At 41.3% G+C, this 22,136-nt stretch overlaps 1 protein-coding gene across 3 annotated transcripts in view; it reads right to left on the bottom strand.

The window, feature by feature from the left end:
• The window catches only part of CLVS1 (clavesin 1), a 103,050-nt gene extending 96,900 nt beyond the window's left edge, over positions 1-6,150 (bottom strand). For all 3 annotated transcript variants that reach the window (XM_027638651.1, XM_027638649.1, XM_027638650.1), the window contains exon 1: positions 5,970-6,150. The gene's annotated coding sequence lies outside the window, so the exon portion shown is untranslated. The remainder of the gene's footprint in view (positions 1-5,969) is intronic.
• Between the last annotated feature and the right edge of the window lie 15,986 nt (positions 6,151-22,136).

Here is a 22,136-nt window from a genome sequence, read left to right as displayed (position 1 = left end):
CTGGAAGATTGGCCAAAACCAGCTCTCAATAATGATGGCATTTGTCTGGATCATTTTGTTCCTGCCCACTTAGCTGTCCCTGCAATATCGTTTGCTTTTTTGAGCACTTCATGTCCATTTGGCCCTTGCCCATCCAATTCAGTTCCAGAAAGATTTTAGTTGTCTCTGTATCTACCAAGTGTTTTCATTCAGTCCAAAGCTATATGGAGTGTGAAATTTCATTACCACAGTTTTCAAATGGAGAAGGAACCAGTGTTTGATCCTCACCTGGTATTAAGAGGCATCACTGCTAAGGTTTGGCTCATTATATAATTCCTAGCTCCTAGCATTCATACAGATATTAGCTGCTAAAATCATGCCAGAGAGGAAGGCAGTGGGTAGGAAGGGAGGAAAAATGGTAATATAGAATGATTTCATCTCAGAGAGTGGGTGTCATCTCATTAAATTGCTTTTTGAAAAATATTTTGATGTTAACTGTGGAAAACCTCTTGGGGCTATGTTCTGCTTAACAGAGGTTGCTTCATAAGGACTGAGTAGGATGAATCCACACCTGTACCTATAAGAATGGTTCCTATGGCACTTTGTGGCCTTGGGTTACCTTAATAGGAACCTGCTCTGGGAATGGATTGGTAAGACACAGAAAGGCACCTACTCCAGCTCCATGAACTACTTTCAAAAGAGCAATGAGAAAAACTGACTCTCTTGTCCTTGATGGCAAGATCATAGCATCTTCCAAAGATTGTGGGGAGAAGCACAGCCCTGACTGATTTGCCTGAGATCATGGAGGACACATTTCATGTAGCTGGGAACAGATCATATGTCCTCTGAGCCACAAGCTTACACATTAACACCTGGGCAATCTTTCCTCTCTATGCATAATGCTCTGCATCATAAGAAAAACATGAAGCCATGTTGCACACTGGGAAATGGAGAGGTAGACTGCAATGTTTCCAATGTCCCCAGTGTAATCATTTTAGGCTTCGAAGGTACAATCAGGAGTCCCAAAGGATACCATTTGTTTAGATTTTGCAAAGAGCAACCTCCCTATAGGGCTTTCCAACAGGACTATCTCGTATTCCAAGTTCGATAGCCTGGCTGCTGCTCACATTATCATAGAATCACAGAAAAGCTGACATTGGAAAGAACTTCTGGAGTGCATCTGGTCCAACCCCCTGCTCAGGCAGGGCCTCCTAGAGCTGGTTCCCCAGGACTCTGTCCAGACAGCTTTTGAGTATTTCCAAGGGGGGAGACTCCACAGCCTTCCTGGGTGACCTGTGCCAGTGTTGTTACTCTCACAGTAAAAAGGTATTTCCTGAAGTTCATGGCGAACCTCCCATGTTTCAGTTTGTGCCCATTGCCTCTGGACCTGCACTGGACAACACTGAAAGGAGTCTGGCTCCATCCTCTTTGCATCTTCTCTTCAGGTATTTGTACACACTAATGAGATCCCCCTGACCCTCTTCATCTCCAGTCACAGCTCTCTCAGCCTTTCTTCATGTGAGCAACACTCCAGCCCCTTCATCATCCTCGCAAATCTTTGTCAGATTTTATCCCTTATGTCCATGTCTCTCTTGTACTGAGGAACCCAGAATGGGATACAATACTGCAGGTATGGCCTCACCACCACTTCTCTTTAGCCCTTCCTTAGGGGGCTGGATCCTGTCAGTAAACATAAATGAGTTAAATATTGCAAGTCTTTCTTCTCCAAGTACTGATGCTCCTGTAAATCTTCATTAGGGAATTGTTGTTCCTCTTCAATATGAAAATACTGAATGTTTGTGACTGTAATGGTTGCGTGGGGGATTTGATGGTTTCTCACACTTTCCCAGGATAGAATGTCCCAACTCAGTTACAAAAAACTAACATTTCCTTTAGTTCAGCAAAAATAACACATGGTGCATTCCTATTCCCCTCTTACTACAATCTTCTTGTTAGTTTGAGTCAGTTACAGGTTACCCTCAGGCCAAATCTAAATGTCCAGAGCTGGTAATCTAACCATGGCACAGCACAAAACCTGACAGCAACTCAACTGATGTTTGCTGCTCTCTGCACAGTATGTAGGGCAGGTACATCTGCAGCTGCAACCAACCTGGAGTTGTCCTGCTGTTCCTAAAAGCTGCCAGGCATGAGGAGAGACTGACAAGGTTGTCTAATAGACATAAAATAAAAAAATTGCATCATTATCTTTTGACCTAAAATGTGCAAAACTTATTGCCTACCTGAATATTAAGGAAGAGGAGTGGAACTTAACTCATAAATAAAAAAGTTAAACAAAAAGCTGTGAACTTAATGAGATTGGTTCAACTTTTCTCCAAGTCATAGTTTTTAAGTATTCATCAATCACAGATATACTGCAAATCCCTATGGGAACATGAGGACTTGTGGTATGCCACAGAAACATCAATCTATGAGCAATTTCTATGACAGTCATGAACTACTGCAAGCATCTCCACAAAAAAAGCATCCTGGCCACTATGGGACAGAGGTCACTTCTCCAATAATATAGAAACTTCTTGCAGCAGAAATTATCAGCAATATGCAAAACATGAATTCTGAGCCCCAAGCCTCATAATTAAACTATATGTAGAAATCTGACAGCATGCAACCATAATACTGGTGTCCGAAATCCCTAAATGTGGTAGAAATTGTGTTACAACATCTGCACAAAGATATACAGGAGAAGGAACAAAATATACCAAGATGTTTGGTATAATATCTTTAATAACATGAACTTTGTCTAATTTTACAGTTCTTTTGCTTCATGTTTTGAAAAATTAAGTTCCTTTAAAAAATATGAAATACGATGGTGGTGTATGAGTGTTAACTTTGTTCTGCTTTATATATTATGCCAAAGAAAGGCATCTGTGGCATTCCATGGAGTGGCAGTGGGAGAAGGAAGGGAAGGAGAGACAGTCAGGGGCAGAAAGGAAGTAAGGAAGGCGGGAGAAAAGGAGGGAGGCAGGAGAAAAGGAATGAAAGAAAAGGAGGGAAGGAAGAAGGGAGAAGGGTGGAAAGAAAGAGAGAGAAATTCCGCACCCAGGAATTCATGCAGTTCTCCTGTTGTTTTTTTTTTCTCTCATTCCTGTTGAAATATGATCACAAAACAATGTTCTGCACACAGGTACTTCTCCCAAAGTTGTAGAAATAAAGTTTAATATAATTCTGTAATACCTTGTGGGTTTGTTTTCTCAGTGGAGGAACATATCAGAAAGAAGGAGTTTATTTCTATAAATGCTATTGAAGGAAAAAATCCAAACCAAACAAACCAAAACCCCACTAAACTGCTTGGAAATTCTCAAAGTAAATCCACAGAGCAGCATTATATCATGTGGGAAAGGAATTATAATTCATGTACCAAAAACCACGTGAACTTCAGCTCAGTGAATTTCCCACTCTATAAAAGACTAATGTTGTTTCTTTTTTGTTTGTTTCATTAGTTTGTTTTAACTAGTAGGACCCAATTGTCATATCTTGTTTGTGTTTGTACCAGAGACGCACTAGAGTACCGGGCTGTGAGACAAAATAAAACTCACTTGCCAAGCAATAGCACGATTGCTTCAGTAACTGCACAGTTCAGTTAACAATTGCATGAGTTTATAGTGTTAGTTTGAAGGAAATATTCTCCATCCTTTTATGAGGCTGATCATTTGTATTGCAACTGACATGGTCCTCTGTTGGAAGATGAGGAGGCTGCTATTAAATGTTTCAGTGAAATGACCTCTGTGTTCAAAGTACACAGAGTTGAACTGCTTTGACCCAGTGCTATGGGGTGGATTCTGCATTCCCTCCGTTGCTGAACACAATTACACTCCTTACACTACTACTCAGCAGCACTCAGTGCTACTCATAGTATCTGGTTTGTGCAGCAGCTTTCAAGTTATATATTATGATTAAATAAATTAAGAAGGTTTTTGAAATAAGTTGCAATATCTTTCACTGTTTTGCATATGCTTTACAAAAGTCTAATTTTTAGAAAATACTCAATAGTTTTTAGAGCTGGATGAGTCAACAGAATTATTAAAATAATTGGCATCATTTTATAACAGATATATGACAACATAAGCTGCCCCTGTAAACTTCAAGCTGGGATACAGACTGCATATGGGGAAAAGCTCTATAAGGTTTTCTGACTTATATGAAAAAGTAAACCAATACCTTTGCTATGCAGTGCATGGCATAATACTGTTACATAATATGTCATGTAGATGTTGGCATTGTATTAACTTTTAGTACTGGAGAAAATCCGTGTTATCATCTGATTACTCAGAAAGCACATGAAAGCTGCCTTTCTGTAATTTAATTTTTACTTCCAAATAGGATCCAGTCACTGTTTAGTGATGGACAAGGAGTAGCCATCTGCTCCTTAACTTCATTATTCCCAGAGCTTGTTAAAACTGAGGAATCAGCATTTTGAAAAGGGGAAGCTCTCTTTCTCCTATGACCTTCCTCACCCTCCCAGGATTAAACCATTGCAAAGAGAATTAAAGTCAGACCAGTAGCACACATGGGGTTTCTCCAGCTGTTATTTGCTTTGCATTTATTTTTATGCATGAAGCCCTGTCTGAACATCCTCACTTCTTGCAAAAATCACAGCTTAATTCTTCCTGCAGCAAAGGATCCACAGGCTAGCTGTTATTCACTTCTTCCCCGCACCCATTATTCATCACTGTTTGCCATTGGGAAGGCAATACACTTGACTGACCTAGCACATTCCCCACTCTCTTTAATCCCTCTTTCCTCTTTGGGTAGAGTAAACCTAGTCAAAACAGGCATCAATTTGCTAAGGAGCAAACAGGTATCTGCTGCTGTTTGGCAAACTTATGTATGTCAACACTTGGCTGGAGTCCTTACTTCAGTAACTTAAATCCCAGTTTTAAGTCTTTCCGCTACATCCCACTCACCCCTCTCCTGCTCTCAAATTAGATCTGGACTTTCCCTTCCAAGTTGTGTTCCCTTTCTTGCCCATCTTCTGGGCTGCTGAGCTGTTTTTTTCAGTGCCATGCCCCCTTTCAGGAAGGACTGGGACTGGTGATGGAGAAGGAAGACAGGAGGGAAAGAAAGGGCAGGAAAGTGAGGAATGTGGGGAAATGGGCAGGGAAGAAAGGAGACAAGGGAGCAGGGCAGGGAGGAGAGTAGACAGGGAAGGCAGAAAACAGGAAGGCAGGAATAAGAGAATCAGAGAAGCAGGACAAGGAGGACTGGAGGCAGAAGAGCCAGGATAGATAGGAGGCTGGAAGCAGGAAACAGGGAGGCAAGGGAGGCAAGGGAGGCAGGGGAAGCAGAGGAGAAAGGGGGAGGTAAGGGAAGTAGAGCAGGCAGGGCAAAGAAGAGAGGCAGGGAGAAGGGGAAGGAGGCACGGAGGCAGAGAGCAGAGGGAGGTAGAGAGCAGAGAGGTAGGACAGGCAGGAGAGGCAGCCAGGGGAGGCAGGAATCAGGGTAAGGAGGTAGGGAGGGAGCAGGCCAGCTAAGATGCAGAGGAGGCAGGGAACAGGGCCGGAAGGGAGCAAGAAGTCAGGGCAGGCATGAGGTAAGCAGTGGAGGCAGGGGACACAGAGACAGGGAAGGCAGCGAACAGGGTAAAGAGGTAGGCAGGGCAAACAGATCAGGCAGAAGGCAAGGAAACAGAGGCAGGAGAGATAGGTTGGGAGGCAGGAGGTAGGTCAGACAGGGAGCAGGGCAGGCAGAAGACAGCAGGCAGAGAGTAGGGTGGGGAGGAGGCAGGGAGCCGGGCAGGCAGAAGGGAGCAGGAGAGGCTAGGCAGGCAGGACGCAGCCGGCAGGAGGCAGGGAGCAGGGTAGGCAGGAGGGAGCCGGGCAGGCAGGATGCCGGGAAGGGAGCGGCCCCTGCCCGCCGCCGGAGCTGTCCTCCGGGTGGTGCTGAATCGCCGCACCCCGGGCTCGGAGGGTCGGGGGGCGCCGGGAGCGCGGAGAGCCGCCCTGCGCAACCCCAAAGAAGGCAAATCCAAATACCTGCACAGGGCCAGCAGCTGCCGTGGGGCGGCGGGGGGCTGCGTGGGGTGGGTTTTTCCCCCTGTAGATGTCCTTGCTGCTGAGATGGGTGGGCGAGAAAGATCTCCCGGCTCCCGGGTTCCGGCTCAGATCTCTCTAGAAAACTGAATGAGCGAGCGCCAGCTCCACGGGGCTGTGATTTTTTTTTTTTTTGTTTTTTTTTTTTTTTGGTAGGAGGCGTGTGCGCCAAAGCTTGGGTCCTTCCACTGCCGTCCCCCTGGGTCCTAAGCCCTCCTGCCGCCCGCCCGGCTGCCTCCCGACGCTCCCGATGCCCCTGGGACGCGGGCTAGGTGCTCCGTGCCGCCGCGGGAGGGGTGGGAAGGGGCTGCTGGCGACCGGGAGGGCTTAGCACTGCGGGCTTCTACCCAGCGGCGTGGGCTTCACCGGCTGTTTTCTAGCATCACCCCTTTCCCAGTGAAAGTCGGGCAGAGCACAGTCTCCTGCGGTATTTACAGCAGCCATGGAAAGAGTGATCTTAATGGACCATGTATTATCGATGGGTTGCTTTAATGAACATGGCAGCCTGGGTTTATAAGAGAAGTTTTGCCTGGGTCAGACTGCAGGGACATCTAGCTCAGCGTGCTGTCACCAACAGTACCCACAGCAAATGTCTGGTCAAGAATGTAAAAATAGGACAACCTTCACCCCTTCACTCTCTCAGCCCCTCTCCCAAGGACTTCAAGTTCAGGAATTTTCCCAGCAATGTAGTACCTGTGTTTTTCAAATGAAATTGTACTCTTTGAGAATAATGTCTCCTAGAATACTCACAAATTTCTAGAACATCCTTCCATAATGTCCTTTGACTAGGCCATCTATTTCACAATCACCTGTCATTCATTGTAGTTATCTATAAGCTTCTGATAGTGGTGCAGAAAGGACAGAAGAAGGGAACTACTCTTTTTAAATTAGGTCCTGAAAATCACTTTCTGTACAAGCCTCATAAGACCTGTATTAAACTGTACTTGGAAGACTTGGGTGAGGTAATGACCTTGGCAACCAAATTCACACCCATCTGCTTTTATCAACACACTAAGCTCAACTAAATGTGTGCTTCTTCTTTTGTTACCCCTGTACATTGTGGAGTAAAATTCCTGTGAAGTGGTGGATCAAAGTCAGCTGATTGTCCTGGTCTATTTGCTTTGGGCACTCTCTTGAGTCAGTTACTGAAGGATCTTATATAGCAAAGAACTAGGTGATAAATGATAAAGATAAGAAACAACTTCTACATAAGAAACGACTAAACAGAGTAGGATTCTTTGGCATGGAAAAAAAAAAGATAAGTGTAGATAAAACAGTGATGTGGTTTTTTTTTTTGTCATTCATAATATTTCATAATAATGAGCAGCATGAGGAAGATAAATTGGAATGGTATCTCTGTATTATTTCCAGTTTTAGGAGCAGGAGAAATGAAATCCACTAGGGTCTAGCTTTGATTTAAACAAAAGGACATACTTCTTCACAAAATATTTAGTGAAGCTGTAGAAGTCATTTCCACGGGACTTCATGCTTCAGAAAATTGTAAGACATATTTATGGAAGAAAAAAGCATTAAAGGCTTTTAAATATGAAATCATGACCTCTGGTTCGGGAAGTTCCTGTTACACAAATTGCTGAATGCTGGGGTTATATTTGGGAAAGAATGATTATATTCTTGCCCTGCTCTTATTCTTTACCTTAACCATCTGCTGATCACTGCTGGAGGCAGGCACTGGGCTAGATGGACCTTTGCTCTAACCCAGTACCAATTTCTTTTATAGACAAAGCAGACTGAGAATGTGAACGCAACAGGATCCATTTCAGTTTTGCTTTCCCTTGAAAGGGGAATATTCAGTGGCTTCATTCTACTTCAAAGAGTTTACATCCAGACAGAGTCACTTGCTTTTTAGAGGAAACACCCCAATATTAATGAGCAAAGGCAAAAGGAATCTGTGGGGAAGATGACTTGTGCTTTTAGAATGATTTCCATGCTCAACCACTAATTTAACCCACAGCATGTTTGGAAAAGGTATATGAGGTATTTGTATCTAGTGACTCAACCACATTGACTGGAAGACAAGAAGTAGCATCTGAAAGCAGACAGCTCAAAACCCTCAAAAGAGCATTTGTCCCACCACTTGATATAAAAGTATTTCTAGCCCTGGGGAAGTTAACAGTCAGTTATTAAGTAGTCTCATTAGATCATTTTCTGCATAGAGATCAGTTTGGAGATAAAAGAACAAGCACAGTGTTTTCATAATCCTCTTGCAAGCTTCCACTCTTGCACATATGATAAAGATTAATATACTAGCTACTGTAACTATGCAGTACTTCCCTGGGAATTGATAATAATATTAAGTGGAAAGAACATGACTCTATAAACCAACTGCCTTAGACAGTTCAATGGGTTTCCAAATTTGATGTATGCTTAATAGTTGGGGATTTATATTTTAATATTTGGGGATTATTTGGTTTAATTGGAATATTTTTTTTCCTTCTGTAGTGTTGCTGTTAAGTGACCACTACTTGCTGATCCACTGGAAGATTGATGTGTTGCACAGTCCTATGGTAGAAGCATTTCTCTAAACATATTACAGCAGGGCCTTATATCGATCCCACTGCAAATATTCTCATGTTACTTTCTCATTACCACTTTATCACTTCTTCATCCCTTCCTTTCTGCAAAGTCTACTCTGTACTCTGAGAGCACACTTCAAGTCATCTCATTCTGTGCATTGTCCCAGTCATTACACTTCAACCAAAGTTATGACCTCAGAAACAAGAGTGTTGAAGATATAAACTTTGAGTTTCATAAAACTATGTCTGGGACATTAGAAACTCCCTTGCTGATGTGCACAGACTGGAGCTTCATCCCTTTCTCACTTGCAGTGTTGAATACACAGAGTTAAGGGGAGAAAAATGTGCCTGTAATCACAATTTTTTACTGAAGGCATTACAGCTGACTGAAAACATGGAGGGAACAGATCAGCCCATGGGAACATGGAAGGGGAGGATGTTTTATACAGCCTTTTCTCAAAGTAAAATGGAACTTTAATATTAAATTTATTCTAACCTGACCTTCCCTGTTGTCACACGTATTGTTTCTCTATTTTAACAAAGAGCAAAGAGATCTAAACTTGGAAAGAGAATGTATACTTTCACCACCAGCAGAAGGTATCCATGTACCTGAACTATCAAGGAAGCCATGGAAGGTCAGAGTGGCTGGTTGCTCCATAGTCTAGGTATGATAAATAGTTTCTACTCTCTTTGAGGCAAAATATTTTGTCTTCACTCAGTGAAATGCACAGCCTCTTGCAGTATTTTTGACTGCCAAAAAGTGTTGTGAAGTTAGGGGCTAGTTTGAACATTTTTGCATCTCTGATATTGTTGTCTCATTCATACAAACCCAAACCCACCAAAATATTTTAATTCATCACAGTCAGGAATGGATTTTTTTTTAATACCAGAAAAACCATTCCAAATAAGTGGAAAACTGCTCTCCCTCTGCCTTAAGACTGAAATAGAGATATATATCTACATAACATACAAATATATTGATCTTCAGTATTTTATAGGGTTAGGGCATGTGAATGCTGTGCATATATATTCCTTGAGCAGAAAGGTTGGACCAGATAACCCCACCGATCATCCCTTCTAAACTTATTCATTTTGTGGTTCTGTTATATAAGGAGAGGGACAGATCTTTCATGCAATTCAGTATATACCTAGTGTCATTAAATTTCCAAGTGTGATTTCTCCAAAATTTAAAATGTTCTTTACAGCTTGTGAACAGGGACTTTTAGAAATAATATAGTATAGGATGTTCTTGTATCTTTAAAATTTCTTTTGTGAAAAATTTACTGCAAGTTTCTAAAATTAACAGTCAATTTTAATAATTAATTGGGAGCTCAATCTTTTTCTCTAATCTACAATTACCATCTGGTTTTATTTCCTTTGAAAGTAACTGCATTGAAAGCCCCAGTAGACTAAAAAACAATAATTCTAAAGTAGCTTAGACCCAATAAATCATTATTCTTAAGGGAGAAGTAACTTTTAGATCACAGTTCAGAGAGACTCATGTTATAAATCCTCCCAGGTTTCCCGAAACTTTAAAATATTTAAAAATTTATACCAAAAAATGCAAAACATATGCAAATTGATTGTTCATATGACTTATTTAATGAGAAAGGTCCAGTTTTGCCATTTTTGCTCTTGATGTAGAGAATTCATTCTTTTGCTGAATTCACGTACAACGACCACTTATACCACTCTCAGAATAACGTGTAACTGGGACACAAAGAGAGTTTTGACCTCGAGCATGTAGGTGGGTGAAGCTGAAATATTCCATTTCCATGGGAATTCCAGGAGCTGGAGAGGAGATCCAGCATACAACTGGAGGTCAGCAGCATAATTCAGGTAAAGGCAAACTCTCAGAACTGCGATCTACAATTTTCCCCCTCAGCTCCTACTTAACTCTGAAATGGTCTAATTCCCATAGCTAGGTTATTTTGGGATTGTGGAGCTCGTGCAGGCCCAGGCTGAGTATCTTGGTTCCAACGATCGATCAACTTTCAAAAACTGCAAGTGAATATGAGTCAGCAGTGCCCTGGCAGCCAGGAGGGCCAACCATGTCCTGGGGGGCATTGTGCAAAGCATCGCAGCCAGTCAGGGGAGGAGACTGTCACGCTGTGCTCTGCACTGGTACGTCCTCACCTTGCATACTGTGGCAATTTTGGGCACTGCAATATATGAAAGATATAAAGCTATTAAAGAGTGTCCAAAGGAGGGCCACGAGGATGGTGAAGGGCTTTGAGGGGAAGCTGTACTGAGGAGCAAATGAGGTCACTTGGTCTGCACAACCAGGAGAAGAGGAGACTAAGGGGAGACCTCATCTCAGTCTATGACTTCCTCATGAGGGGAAGAGGGGCACACACTGACCTCTTCTCTGTGTTGACCAGTGACAGGACCCAACGGAATGTCCCGAAGTTGTGCCAGGAGAGGTTTAGGTTGGATATTAGAAAAAGGTTCTTCACTCCGAGGGTGGCTGGGCACTGGAACAGGTTCCCCAGGGAAGTGGTCACAGTACCAAGCCTGTCAGAGTTCAAGAAGCATTCAGGAAGTGTCTCTCTGTCATGTGCATGTTGGAAATGTTGACTTTAGGCTCAGATGTGCTGTTAAAGTCAGGCACAGATTTGGCCTCGTGTCTTCAGTCAGTTTAACTTGGCAGCACTTGACTGTACTGGCTTTAGAGATAACTGATTTAAATCACCTGGGGACCTGCTCCTATTGAGTTCAATTACTTACAAAGTCAGTGCTACTCTGTCTAAACAATAATGGTACTGTCTTGCTAATTCATTGTGTCCTTTTGCAGAGGGAAATAAATTGTGAGATGTCGTGTTTTGCATAGCTAGTACCTAAACGATATGGCCCTTAAAGAATAGCATGGCAAAACTTTGCCATACTACCTAAGAAGGCGAATATCAGAGCTAATGTTCAGGGGTAAGACAATCTAAGGCAGTCTGGAATGACAAGAAAAGCTTGCAGGGAGGTAAGTGTTCCAAAAAATAGATGAATCCATCAAGGTTTTGGATGGCTGTTGAAGAACTAATTCAGAAAAATCCCCTTGGGAAAAACCTAACTGCTTTCTGGTGCCTTACTACATTGGGATCAGTTTGCACATGAGCAACACTTCAGTCTGCACACTGATCTCAGATAAGATTTGTTAAAAGCTTGAAATACATAAGCTGTTAAATGTCAATTCTCCAGTGTGTTAACTTTGGGGTTCCTGAATTTTCCAAAGTCTGTTGTGTATTTTCCTTTTTGCATAATAATTGCAATTTGCTCCTGTGTACTCGTCCAAGGTAGCTTTAACAGTTGAGCTCAAAATGCAAGAATGTAACTTGAGAAGCGACAAAAAAAGAATTTGAAGGTTGGTAGTTGGACTGGAATAGTTAAAGATGAGGGGAATAATAGGATTCTCATCTGATTGCTTAATTTGTTACATGATGATTTATTTCTGAAATAATTTTAAATGAATGATGTACATAAATGCATGCAGCTTTGGATGGCACTAACATAAATCAGCAACAATAATAATAACTGTGAGATCTTGCATGTGTAAACAAGCATATGTGCAATATAAATTCAATTATCTCAATGTCACTGAGGATAGAGAATAATTTCATATTTGTGACTGAATAACTGCAGAAATTTTTGTTCAAGATATAGATCAGATTCTTGTTCTGGATAGCTGAAATCTCTGCTGAAAACTGAAGTATATGAATGTATATCCATATATGCACAAAAATAGAGACAAGAACAATGGTTGCAATGCTCAGCATATATAAATCAACATCACTCCTCTGACTGTGCCGGAGGTGTGCTCATTTACATTGACCAGCACAGGGGTAAGTCTGTGTATATAAAGCAACTATTACAGCTGTCACCAGTCTGATGTTTTACATTGCCACTTTGTACAGGAGCGTAAAGGATGAAACTATCTGCTGAAACTACTCTACAGAATGGTTTTATTCTTCCTGGGATGCAGGGTGTAGACAGTATCAGTGTAATCTTGCAAACACTGCATATGTTTTAATGTCATCTTGGAGCCCTGGCATAATCCATCTAGAATATATATCCAACAGTGGGGCATACGGCAATCATGTATTTTTAACTGGCAGGAGGCTTTTTGCTTGTCATAGCTGGTGAGCCCCAAGGGAGGTGAGGCTCCTGCCATCCTGGTTCCTGATATATGCTGATTCAGTCATTAAAATGTGCATTCATCTTCCTTCTCCCAAGACTTAGCTGTGCACAGCAGGTTTAACTAAATTACCAATAAGAAAACCTCTTAAATCATCTGCAATCCTGACTGGCAGCCTCACAAGCAGATGCAGCAACCAATCTTGAGGCAAACAGAGTCTGTTCAGCAGCAGCTTTGCACTTCTGTGTGTACCAGCTAGGTGTACACTGAAGACAGAGGGAGGAGGGGCAGAGGAAGAATGAGAAAAATGGTTGGGAAGGAAAAGGTGAAACTATTGGAAAATTCTCATTGCCTTGTCTGTTGTGGTACCCTCTCTGCAGCTGTAAGATAAAAGGAACAACCCCTTCTCTTAAGTGTCCCTAGCTTCAGGGTGTGGAGAACTGTTAATCAGCTTGTTCTCATGCAGCATGGATCTGCAGCAGGGCTGGCTGGAGGAGTGCCAAGAACTGCCACTTCATTCTGAGAAATCTCCCTTTGCCTGAGATTTTAATGGCTTTGGGACATGTCTGTCTGTGTGTGTGTCACTGTGTTTGCGTGTCTGTGTGTGCTTGTACAAGAGAGAGAAAATGTATTCTCTTGTTACTTTTCTACATCTCACATACACTACTGCAAATACCTTTTTTTTCCTATGTGTACACATGAAAGGTGGTTTCAGTAACTGTTTACAAAAGTGCTGGAAAGATCTGGTTCTGGAAGCAAGCCCTCACTGTCAGGCATTGTTGGAATATATCACAGCTGCCAGATCACCTCTGGAGAGGCATAAAATCCCAGAAACTCTTTATTAAGGTGGTCAAGCTCAGCTGTTGCCTAACTAGCTGGACACAATTAGTCTTGCTTCCCTCCTAGTAAAGGGTCAAGATTTAACTACAGGCTGTGATTTTCTACAGAAAACTAAATCTGGCCCTCCTTGATACTGGATTTACGATCAATCTCATGAAAGCATGCAGGGTTGGCTCCATGCTTAAATTGTTGGTCTGTTACTCTTCTATAATGTGGTGCACATAATGCCTGCATTGGGCAAAAGCCTAGAAACTGTCATTAAATTGGATTGACTGTCTCCATGCACTGGACATCTCGTTGCAGAACAGAGGCTGGCTGAGTCCTGCCACAGACTTGTAGCACCACTCAGGAGGTGTCAAGTACTCTGCATGGGTGAATAACCAGATGATGGGTGAATAACCAGATGATGGAGTGGCTCTGCCTGGGTGTTTGTGTGTGACACAGTTGCAGTTTCTCTCCTCTCACATGTATCTTTTCCTATGAAAGTGCAGTATGCGAAGAGATGGCAAGTATCTACTTGTCCCAGATGTTGTTGAAAACCGTGTGCTGCTTGGCATCTCTGAAAAGCTACAGGCCAGTGTAAAACCTGAGGAAAAACAGCAGAGCATGCAGGAATCAAAATACATTTAAAAAAAAAAATCCCTCCCTGAATTCCAAACTAATCCCCATAATCACATATGATTATAAGATCTGGAAAACATGGGAGAAAAAAAAAATTAAATGTCTTCAAAAAGAAGTGCTCAGGGACTTGAGATGGAGAGACTTTGCTGTCAGAGTTATACTTTGCAAGACAGTAACTTGTCTCTAGCAGGATCAGAAGGAAGAAAGGTACTTTAGATGGTGAAGAAATCATTCTACTCTAAACCACTAGGAGGGAGACATCTGATGTAAAATGTGATCCCGAAAGAGACCTCATGATGAATGTTTGTCAGTATAATCAGTGTCCTAGTGAATGAAAGCACAATAATTGATGATACTTAGTGGAAAAATTATTTTGTCTCTTTTTCACCATCTTTAGAGTGAAAAGACTAGTCTGTTTGCGGAGAAAATATTTCCACACACTGGATATTAGCACTGTGTGTCTGATTGCACAATTCAGTTTGCTTACTTTTCTTCCTACAAAGATTCATCAAACACCATGGCAGATCACAGGATTACAGAATCAACTGGGTTGGAAAAAACCTCTGAGATCATCAAGTCCAACTTCTAACTGATCACCATGTCAACTAAACCATAGGACCAAGTGCCATGGCCAGTACTTTTTTGAACATCTCCAGGGATGGTGACTCCACCACCTCCTTTGGGCAGTCTGTTCCAATGCTTAACAAACCTTTCCATGAAGAAATTCTTTCTGATGCCCAACCTAACCTCCCCTGGCACAACTTGATGCTATGTCCTCTCATCCTATCATTAGTTACCTGGGACAAGAGATCAACTCCCACCTTGCTACAATCTCCTTTCAAGTAATTTTTAGAGCTAGAAGGTCTCCCTTGAGTTTCCTTTGCTCCAGGCTAAGCGATTCCAGTTCCCTCAGGTGTTCCTCATAAGACTTTTGCTCCAGACCCTTCACCAGTTCTGTTGCCCTTCTCTGCACACGTTCCAACACCTCAATGTCTTTCTTGTGGTGAGGGGCCCAGAAGTGGGCACAGGATTTGAGGTGTGGCCTCAGCAGTGCTGAGTACAGAGGAGAAATCCTTTACAGATCACTGTAAAGGATGCAGAAAGTACAAAAGAGCTCCAGTAATTTCCGTTTATTTTCTACAACGAAAGTTCTGTGACAAATCACTCACACAAAACTTGAATTAAAAAAGTATTTTTTTCCATAAAGAATAGATAACTTCTCAAAAATTAGCACATTCCCTAACAAATAGTAGATTTAAACCAAGAAGTTGGTGCTTTGATGTCACAGAACAAATTAGAGACTGAGGGCTTTTTCTGAGACTATTTTGAAAAAGAATATGAATAGAAGATGTTAAAGAATTTGAGCTCCATTTTAAAGCGAGTTTATTTTCCTCCATAATTTCACAGCTCTCCTTGGTGGTTACAAAGCTCTCTTTCTTGTCAAACTATGTTTATTTGATTTTACCCCTGTTTGGCTGTTGTGTTTTGTTTTGGATTTTTGCTTAATATCATCCTTCCAGGGGACAGGACAACTACAAATGCCAGTGCTTATCTATAGAGAGTGATCAAGTTTCTAGCTTCTTTAGGCCAAGAAAATTATCTCTGGGAGGACACGTCTCTGTTGCATTATGGGCTTGCACTATCTGGGGCCTATGAATCCACCAGGTAGGGCACAGCATCATGCAGGGAGCCGGTCCAGACCCATGGGCATGATAGGAACATTTGTGTGGATGTGTTGCCTTTGTATTTACAGAGAAGAAAATTCCTGTCTCCAGCTCTAAGAAAATCCCAGTAGCTGATTTGACATCTATTCTCATTTGAAACTGTCCATTTCAAATAAAGAAAATAGATGATATTTCACATGATTTTTGATTAATGTCTTGTACAGTAACACAAACACATCCCTGACTATACCAGAAAGGTATTTTCCAGTTGTGGCACTCGCTTTTTTCATGACCACGCTATACTGGTGCCTTACAATCCTCCTGCCCAGGGTCTCCCTCCTTCTCTGTCATTTTCATTTGAAACTCCCAATTTGCAGAAGTTCATGTTATAAGCTTGTTAAGTGAATGACTTTGTACATTATGCAATTAAATTTCATCCCATTTCTAATACTGTAGTTTCAAGGTCATTTAGTTTTTTTCTGTATGATATTACAGTCTCCCTCTCTGTTGAGCTTTGTGTCATCATCAAACTTCATCAGCACATGCCAGCTTCTTATCCCAGGGTCATTAATGAAGATGTTAAATAGTCAATCCCAAATGTTTAAGGATTTCCACTAGTGGCAGTTCTTTCCAGACTAATTATTGTTTCTTTTCTTTTGCTGATTCTGAACTCATATTTCTTGTTTGTTTCTTCATCTAACCTCTATAAATAATAATTTCCTCTAAGGTGTTGGTAGCTAGGTACAGTATGGATAGATGAGATTTAGTTTTGGGTTTAGTCATTTTTTTCCTGAATTTTTTCCTGTATTTTACGGAGATTTAATCATCCTTGATATTAAAAGGTAAAATAATCATCTGATCAAACTATCACTCCTAAATCAATATTAGATTTTGTTCTGGTTTTTACTCAATTTCCTGCTTTTAAATATTCAATATCTGTGCCAATCATACATCTAATTCAGATTATATTCTGGATTCTGGATTCTTTACCTCTCCCTTTCATATATATGGGTAGGGTGCTTGGTCTGTTGTAGTCAGATGATACTCCTCCATGATCCATTAAAAATTCAGATTTCCTTTTTCAAATTTCAGTGTGTAAATCACCTTTTTTCTCAAAAGAGCATATTGAGCCTTCTTGCACCCAGATGTGGTCATTTCTGTCTCTGTAAATTCATGTGCATTAGCCATTTGTGCTCTTCATTCATCCCATCAATATTGTCTTTCTTACTGAAAAATGAGGCAAAGTATCAGTTTGGATCTGGAGCCATATCACTATTATGTTTCATATTTAGTCTGTCCTCATTACACAGAGGACATTCTTCCTTATTTATTTGCATGACAAGATTTTCACTAGTTGTTTTCATTTGATTTGCAAAATCCAATTTTTTTTAATCTGTTTGTACACATCGTGCTTTATTGTTTAGAAAAAGCATGGATTGCAGTACTTTGCCAACTCCAAATGGTGTACAATGCTTCTCTCCACAGTTGCCTCTAGTGCACTTTCTTCATCACCTCTTATTAATAATCCTGAGGCCGATGGTCTGCAGCACCTTGTTCACGCAGCTGGAACTACAGAGGTGTATGAACACCTGCTTCCTCTCAGAACCATTGTGGCTTCCTTCAGTTCCCTTTGTATCAGTCATCCTGTGGCTTCCAGAGAGGGGCAGAGTGAGCAAGAATTTCTGGGTAAGGGTGCAATGACATAAAATGTTGTCTCATTAAAATTGATCAAAACCTTTTCAAATGTGCACTGGCATATCTGAGATTGTGAAGTCCACCCCAGAGTCAACATCTTCTCTCTGCTGTTCTTGGTATTAAGATACTTATCACAGGCACACCACCACAGGGCATGAGAACATGTTATGTACAACAGCTACTACATTAAGTATTTGGAAACTGCTGAGAGAACCCATTGGTGTGACACATTTGAGGGAACAAAATTAAACCCCTGGTTTATATTCAAGGCTCAAAGGGGTGGCTGAACATATGCCATGAACACATAAAGTTGCCACCTCTCAGCAGAGAAACCTTAACATATGGGATATGAATATACTCACAACTAATTTAGCCTGTTTTCTCTGACTTTAGAGTTCAATGGAAGAACAACACTTCACAGATGAAGGGCTCTGAGAACCCATAAATGATCGGTTATTCCAATCTCCTGTTAACTTGCCATAGCCTGATGAAGTATGTGAGTCCTCAGTATAGTTTCTGTTAATTCAGTGCCTGTTTTTACTACTTCTAATAGTAAAAGGAGAATCCTAGTGTACTGACACCCCGGACCTGGGATTGAGGAGATCTGTATCTTATTCCCACCTATCTCACATATCTGCTGAATGACAGTGAAAAAAATCATTACTCTGATTTCTTTAGTTTTCCTGCTCTGTAGACTGAGAATAGCAATGACAACCTAGATCATGGAGCTTATATGGATCCTAATTCTTTAAATAGGGCTAATGTGATTTCTGAATCGTCAAAAGAAGGTGTAAAGAAAGTTCAAAATATTATAATGGCAAATAAGCTACACATCTTTGAGGATTCAATATGTAACTTTTTTTGAAATCCAGCATTTTAATTTTTAAATAACAGTTTTTCTTAAGCAAATGCTTTTGTGTCTTATAATAGTCAGACGTGACACTACAAAACAAGGGTTTGATAAAGAGCCAGGACAATTTCTATTGCTTTAAACTGAAATGAGGATTTCTGAGCCTTGAAGCATGACAGCCATTCAGGAGTCTATTTCTCTGGCTTTGAAATCTGAGTTGTACTTAGCTATGGGATCTGACAAGTTTCTTCTGCCTTATATCATCCCTGCTCACCTGGCAGTATGGAAGAAAGTGTCTCAAACCAATGCTGTCAAGCTAAAACTCCACTGAGAGGACAGGGATGAACGTCAGTTTAAGTCTATTGAGCTTGTGTTGGGTGGGCAATGGAGAAAGGTTAGATATATAAAGCAACAAGAATTATAAATTGAAATGAAATGTAGCCTATTTATTTCAGTCTATTGCATATAGTCTAATTCTTTGTGTAGTCAAAATGAGGTTTCTTGACTAAACAGTGACCTTTCTTAAATCAGCTCTTCCTTCAAGCCCGTGTACCCCTGAGGTTTTTCTCTCCTTGAATTACTGGCCCTGGCAGACAATGACATACTTCTACTAGGAGGAATGTGGTTTTGGGAAAATAATAACAATTCTGCAAGAAAACAATCATCCTTTGATTTATATATCCCTATGCCCCACTGTCTCTTTCTGGTGTATGAAGACTCAGTGTATTATTCCTTAGGTGAAAAAATTTCAACCTCAAGATGAGCGCAGTGAGTGAGTTTTAAACACTTTTAATGCTGCCAAATCAAATAAAAATTCCTGCAGAACAAGGCTACTTTTTGATGCCCCTTTAAAGATATTTTCATGATGTCGAGTAGGTTGTGGATCAATACTGTTGTGCTCTGTGGGGATATTTTAATTCATCACATGGGGCAATTATCCATAACCACAAACACAAAATCAGCAATCACTGGCCAACTGAACACGTGTTAAGTGGAAGTGTGAATGATCTAAAACAATCAACAGCACCAGTTCCTTAGATAATCACTGTTTTTGTATTTCCTTCTTGTTGTGGATACCTCTTTGTTGTAGAAGAAGCTAGGATGCAGGGTTTTATTCCCTACTTCCAATTTTGAGGCATTGCTCAATGCCGTGTGCTACAAGACACAGGATTTCTTCTAGATCTCATCAGTCTCTTTCAGTAAAGAGCAGTGCCACAGCTGCCACGGTGTTTCAGTTCTCTCTTGTTGTCTGTACCCACTCTACCTAGAAACCTGAGGGACTGCACCCTATGAGTGTTAGTTGCTGGATATTGTGACAGAATACCCTAAAAAAAAAAAAAGGAAAAGAAAAAAAAAGGGAAAGGGAGGAGGCTGTTTCATTACAGTAGCCTGTTACCAATTTTTTCACTGTGTTATTTTTGTTAAGCATGTATAGACAGTCAAGTATGTACAAAATGGTAATATATCTTTTAAATTATAGAACCTACTGTATTGCAAAGCAAGGAGAAAGGCTTCCAAACTGCATAAAAGGAAATTAGCTAGACGCAACCCCAAAAATCTGCTTTCTGTAAAGGTGAGAGGAAAAGAACAGTTAAATTCAGGAAATGCTTTTAATATCAGAGATAACTACCCTTTACTGTTACATTTATTGTGAAAAGAAGACGTAGTCAAGCCAGCTGATCTGTCAGAAAGATGAAACAGTCACAGATGACAGAAAACGGCTGGATGGGCTGGATCTGCCACTTTTCTAGTGTGGAATATGTCTAATGGATTTTTGGCATTAAATCTGCTAAAATGCACACTGGAAAGGTATACCCTATTAACCTGAACTGGTGTTTATGATGTAACCATGATGTGGTTAGGGACCTAAGGGGCAGAGAAGCTCTCCTCTCCAGCTTTTGGCTCTGGATCACTGAGCTCTGAATAGGACGTCCCCTAGTGTCAGGGTTTCGAGCATACTCCCCCATCCTTGCAGGAGCCTAATTGACTGACTCCAAAGTCAGATTCCTCATTAATAAGAACTATCACGAAGAAAGCTAGAAGCAATGTTCAGCTTACCAAGCCTTCCCTTGGGAGCTGCTTTCAAGCTGCAGCTCTTTAGTTTAGCCATGCCTCTGCTTTATTACAGCTCTGTGTGTCCAGACCAAATACATTCTCAATCCTGATCCTGACCCTGATCCTGACAGACTGACTTGACTTCTCATCTTGATCCTGGACCAGCCTGAATACAGTGGACTATCTGGGCATTCGCTGGACTAACGCTGACCCTGGTCGCTGTCCCTGGACCTGATCCTGACCCTGACTGGCTAAACTTCCTGACTTCTTCTTGAGGAGGTCACATACCCTGCCTGCCTTGCCGTCACCCTCTGCTCCTAGCTTCCCATCCGTTGCCTAACATCTTGTCCTCGCTGCTCCTCGACATCTGGAAAACATAAACCCACATTCCTTTTTACAGCAAATAGATGTCTAAAGGACAGTTCATGGGTCTAAATATATACCAAAGCATCCCAGAGGTTACAATCTAAGTCTCTGTGGATGATTCATGAGAACAGCAATGCAGCAGAGTATCACAGACTCACAAAAGCATTGTCTGGGAAGGACTTCTGAAAATGTCTAGTCCAGTCTCTTGTTCAAAGTGCTAAGATCATGTCAAATCGGCTGTGGCTTTCTCTATCTCAGTTTTTGAAAGATCCAGAAGTGAAGAATGTCTGTACAACCTGTTCAGTAGCACATTAATCTCTTTCTTCTCTTAACCTCCACCTCCCAAGGTGCATTTGGGATCATTTATAGTTGCAATTGGCATAATACTTAAATTTTCCAAGTTCCCCTGAAATTCTTCCAGTCCCTGGACTTAAGTCCTTCTACTACAAAATTTTGAGTTCTCCTCTGGGAGTCATGTCAATACTCTCTGTTGTCCTGGACACTTCACTGTTAGTCTGGTATTCGTTTATTTTTTTTCTTTATTTTTTTTTTTTAAATTTTAGAAAGGTTCAAAGACCGATCATTTCTTTTAAAATATACTTAGGAAAGGAGACACCTGCAGTACATTTATACCTTTCCAGCAGAAGAGCGTGGACTGCATATAGCAGGCTACAGTACTGCAACACATGAAAAGATCCATCGCACTGGGTACCTGCTGGAGGCCTGAACTGGGTACAGAGACACACACAGCCCTGGCCATAACACCAACTGGAATCTCCTTTGGCTTATCTAAGCATCAACCCACTCATGGTTTTGTTTAGGAGATACCCAGTTGTTCCCCTCCAGAATATATTCCAGGACAAATCTAGTCTGCATGCTGTGCTGCTGACCAGGGAAACGGGGCCCTGGAGTGAAACAATGAGTAATCCAAGCTGACGGGCTAGTGACCTGCTGACCCTTAGATAAAGAGCTCATTATTGATGCTGTTAACACAGGGAAAAGAGTGATCCAAATCTTCTTAAGTGTTTCCACTAGATGGACAGTCTGTCAGGGAGCAAGACGTCTTGATTGACATCTCTTGGTGAGTGAAAAGACTGCATTGGCCAAGTGTCACTTGTATTTCTGTTATGTGATGCTTTAGGCATACTTTGCCAATTTGTCATTGCAGTATTTTGCTCAAATACTCCATTAAACATTTAGTAAAAGAAATACCATAATGCTGATTATTCCTTTGAAATCAGATGGGATCAGAGAAGTGCAGAGTTTACTTTTGATGAGGGCTTACTGCAGACTGGTATGGCTGAGTTTTGGAGCATGGGAAAAATAGTGAAAGGAAAAAACAGTGGATGTGTTCCCATGCAG

The sequence above is a fragment of the Corapipo altera genome, unplaced genomic scaffold (assembly GCF_003945725.1).
Source record: "Corapipo altera isolate COAL_440 unplaced genomic scaffold, ASM394572v1 49, whole genome shotgun sequence".
Taxonomy (NCBI): domain Eukaryota; kingdom Metazoa; phylum Chordata; class Aves; order Passeriformes; family Pipridae; genus Corapipo; species Corapipo altera.
The sequence above is the reverse complement of the archived record's forward strand: the minus strand, read 5'-3'. Positions and strand labels throughout refer to the sequence as shown.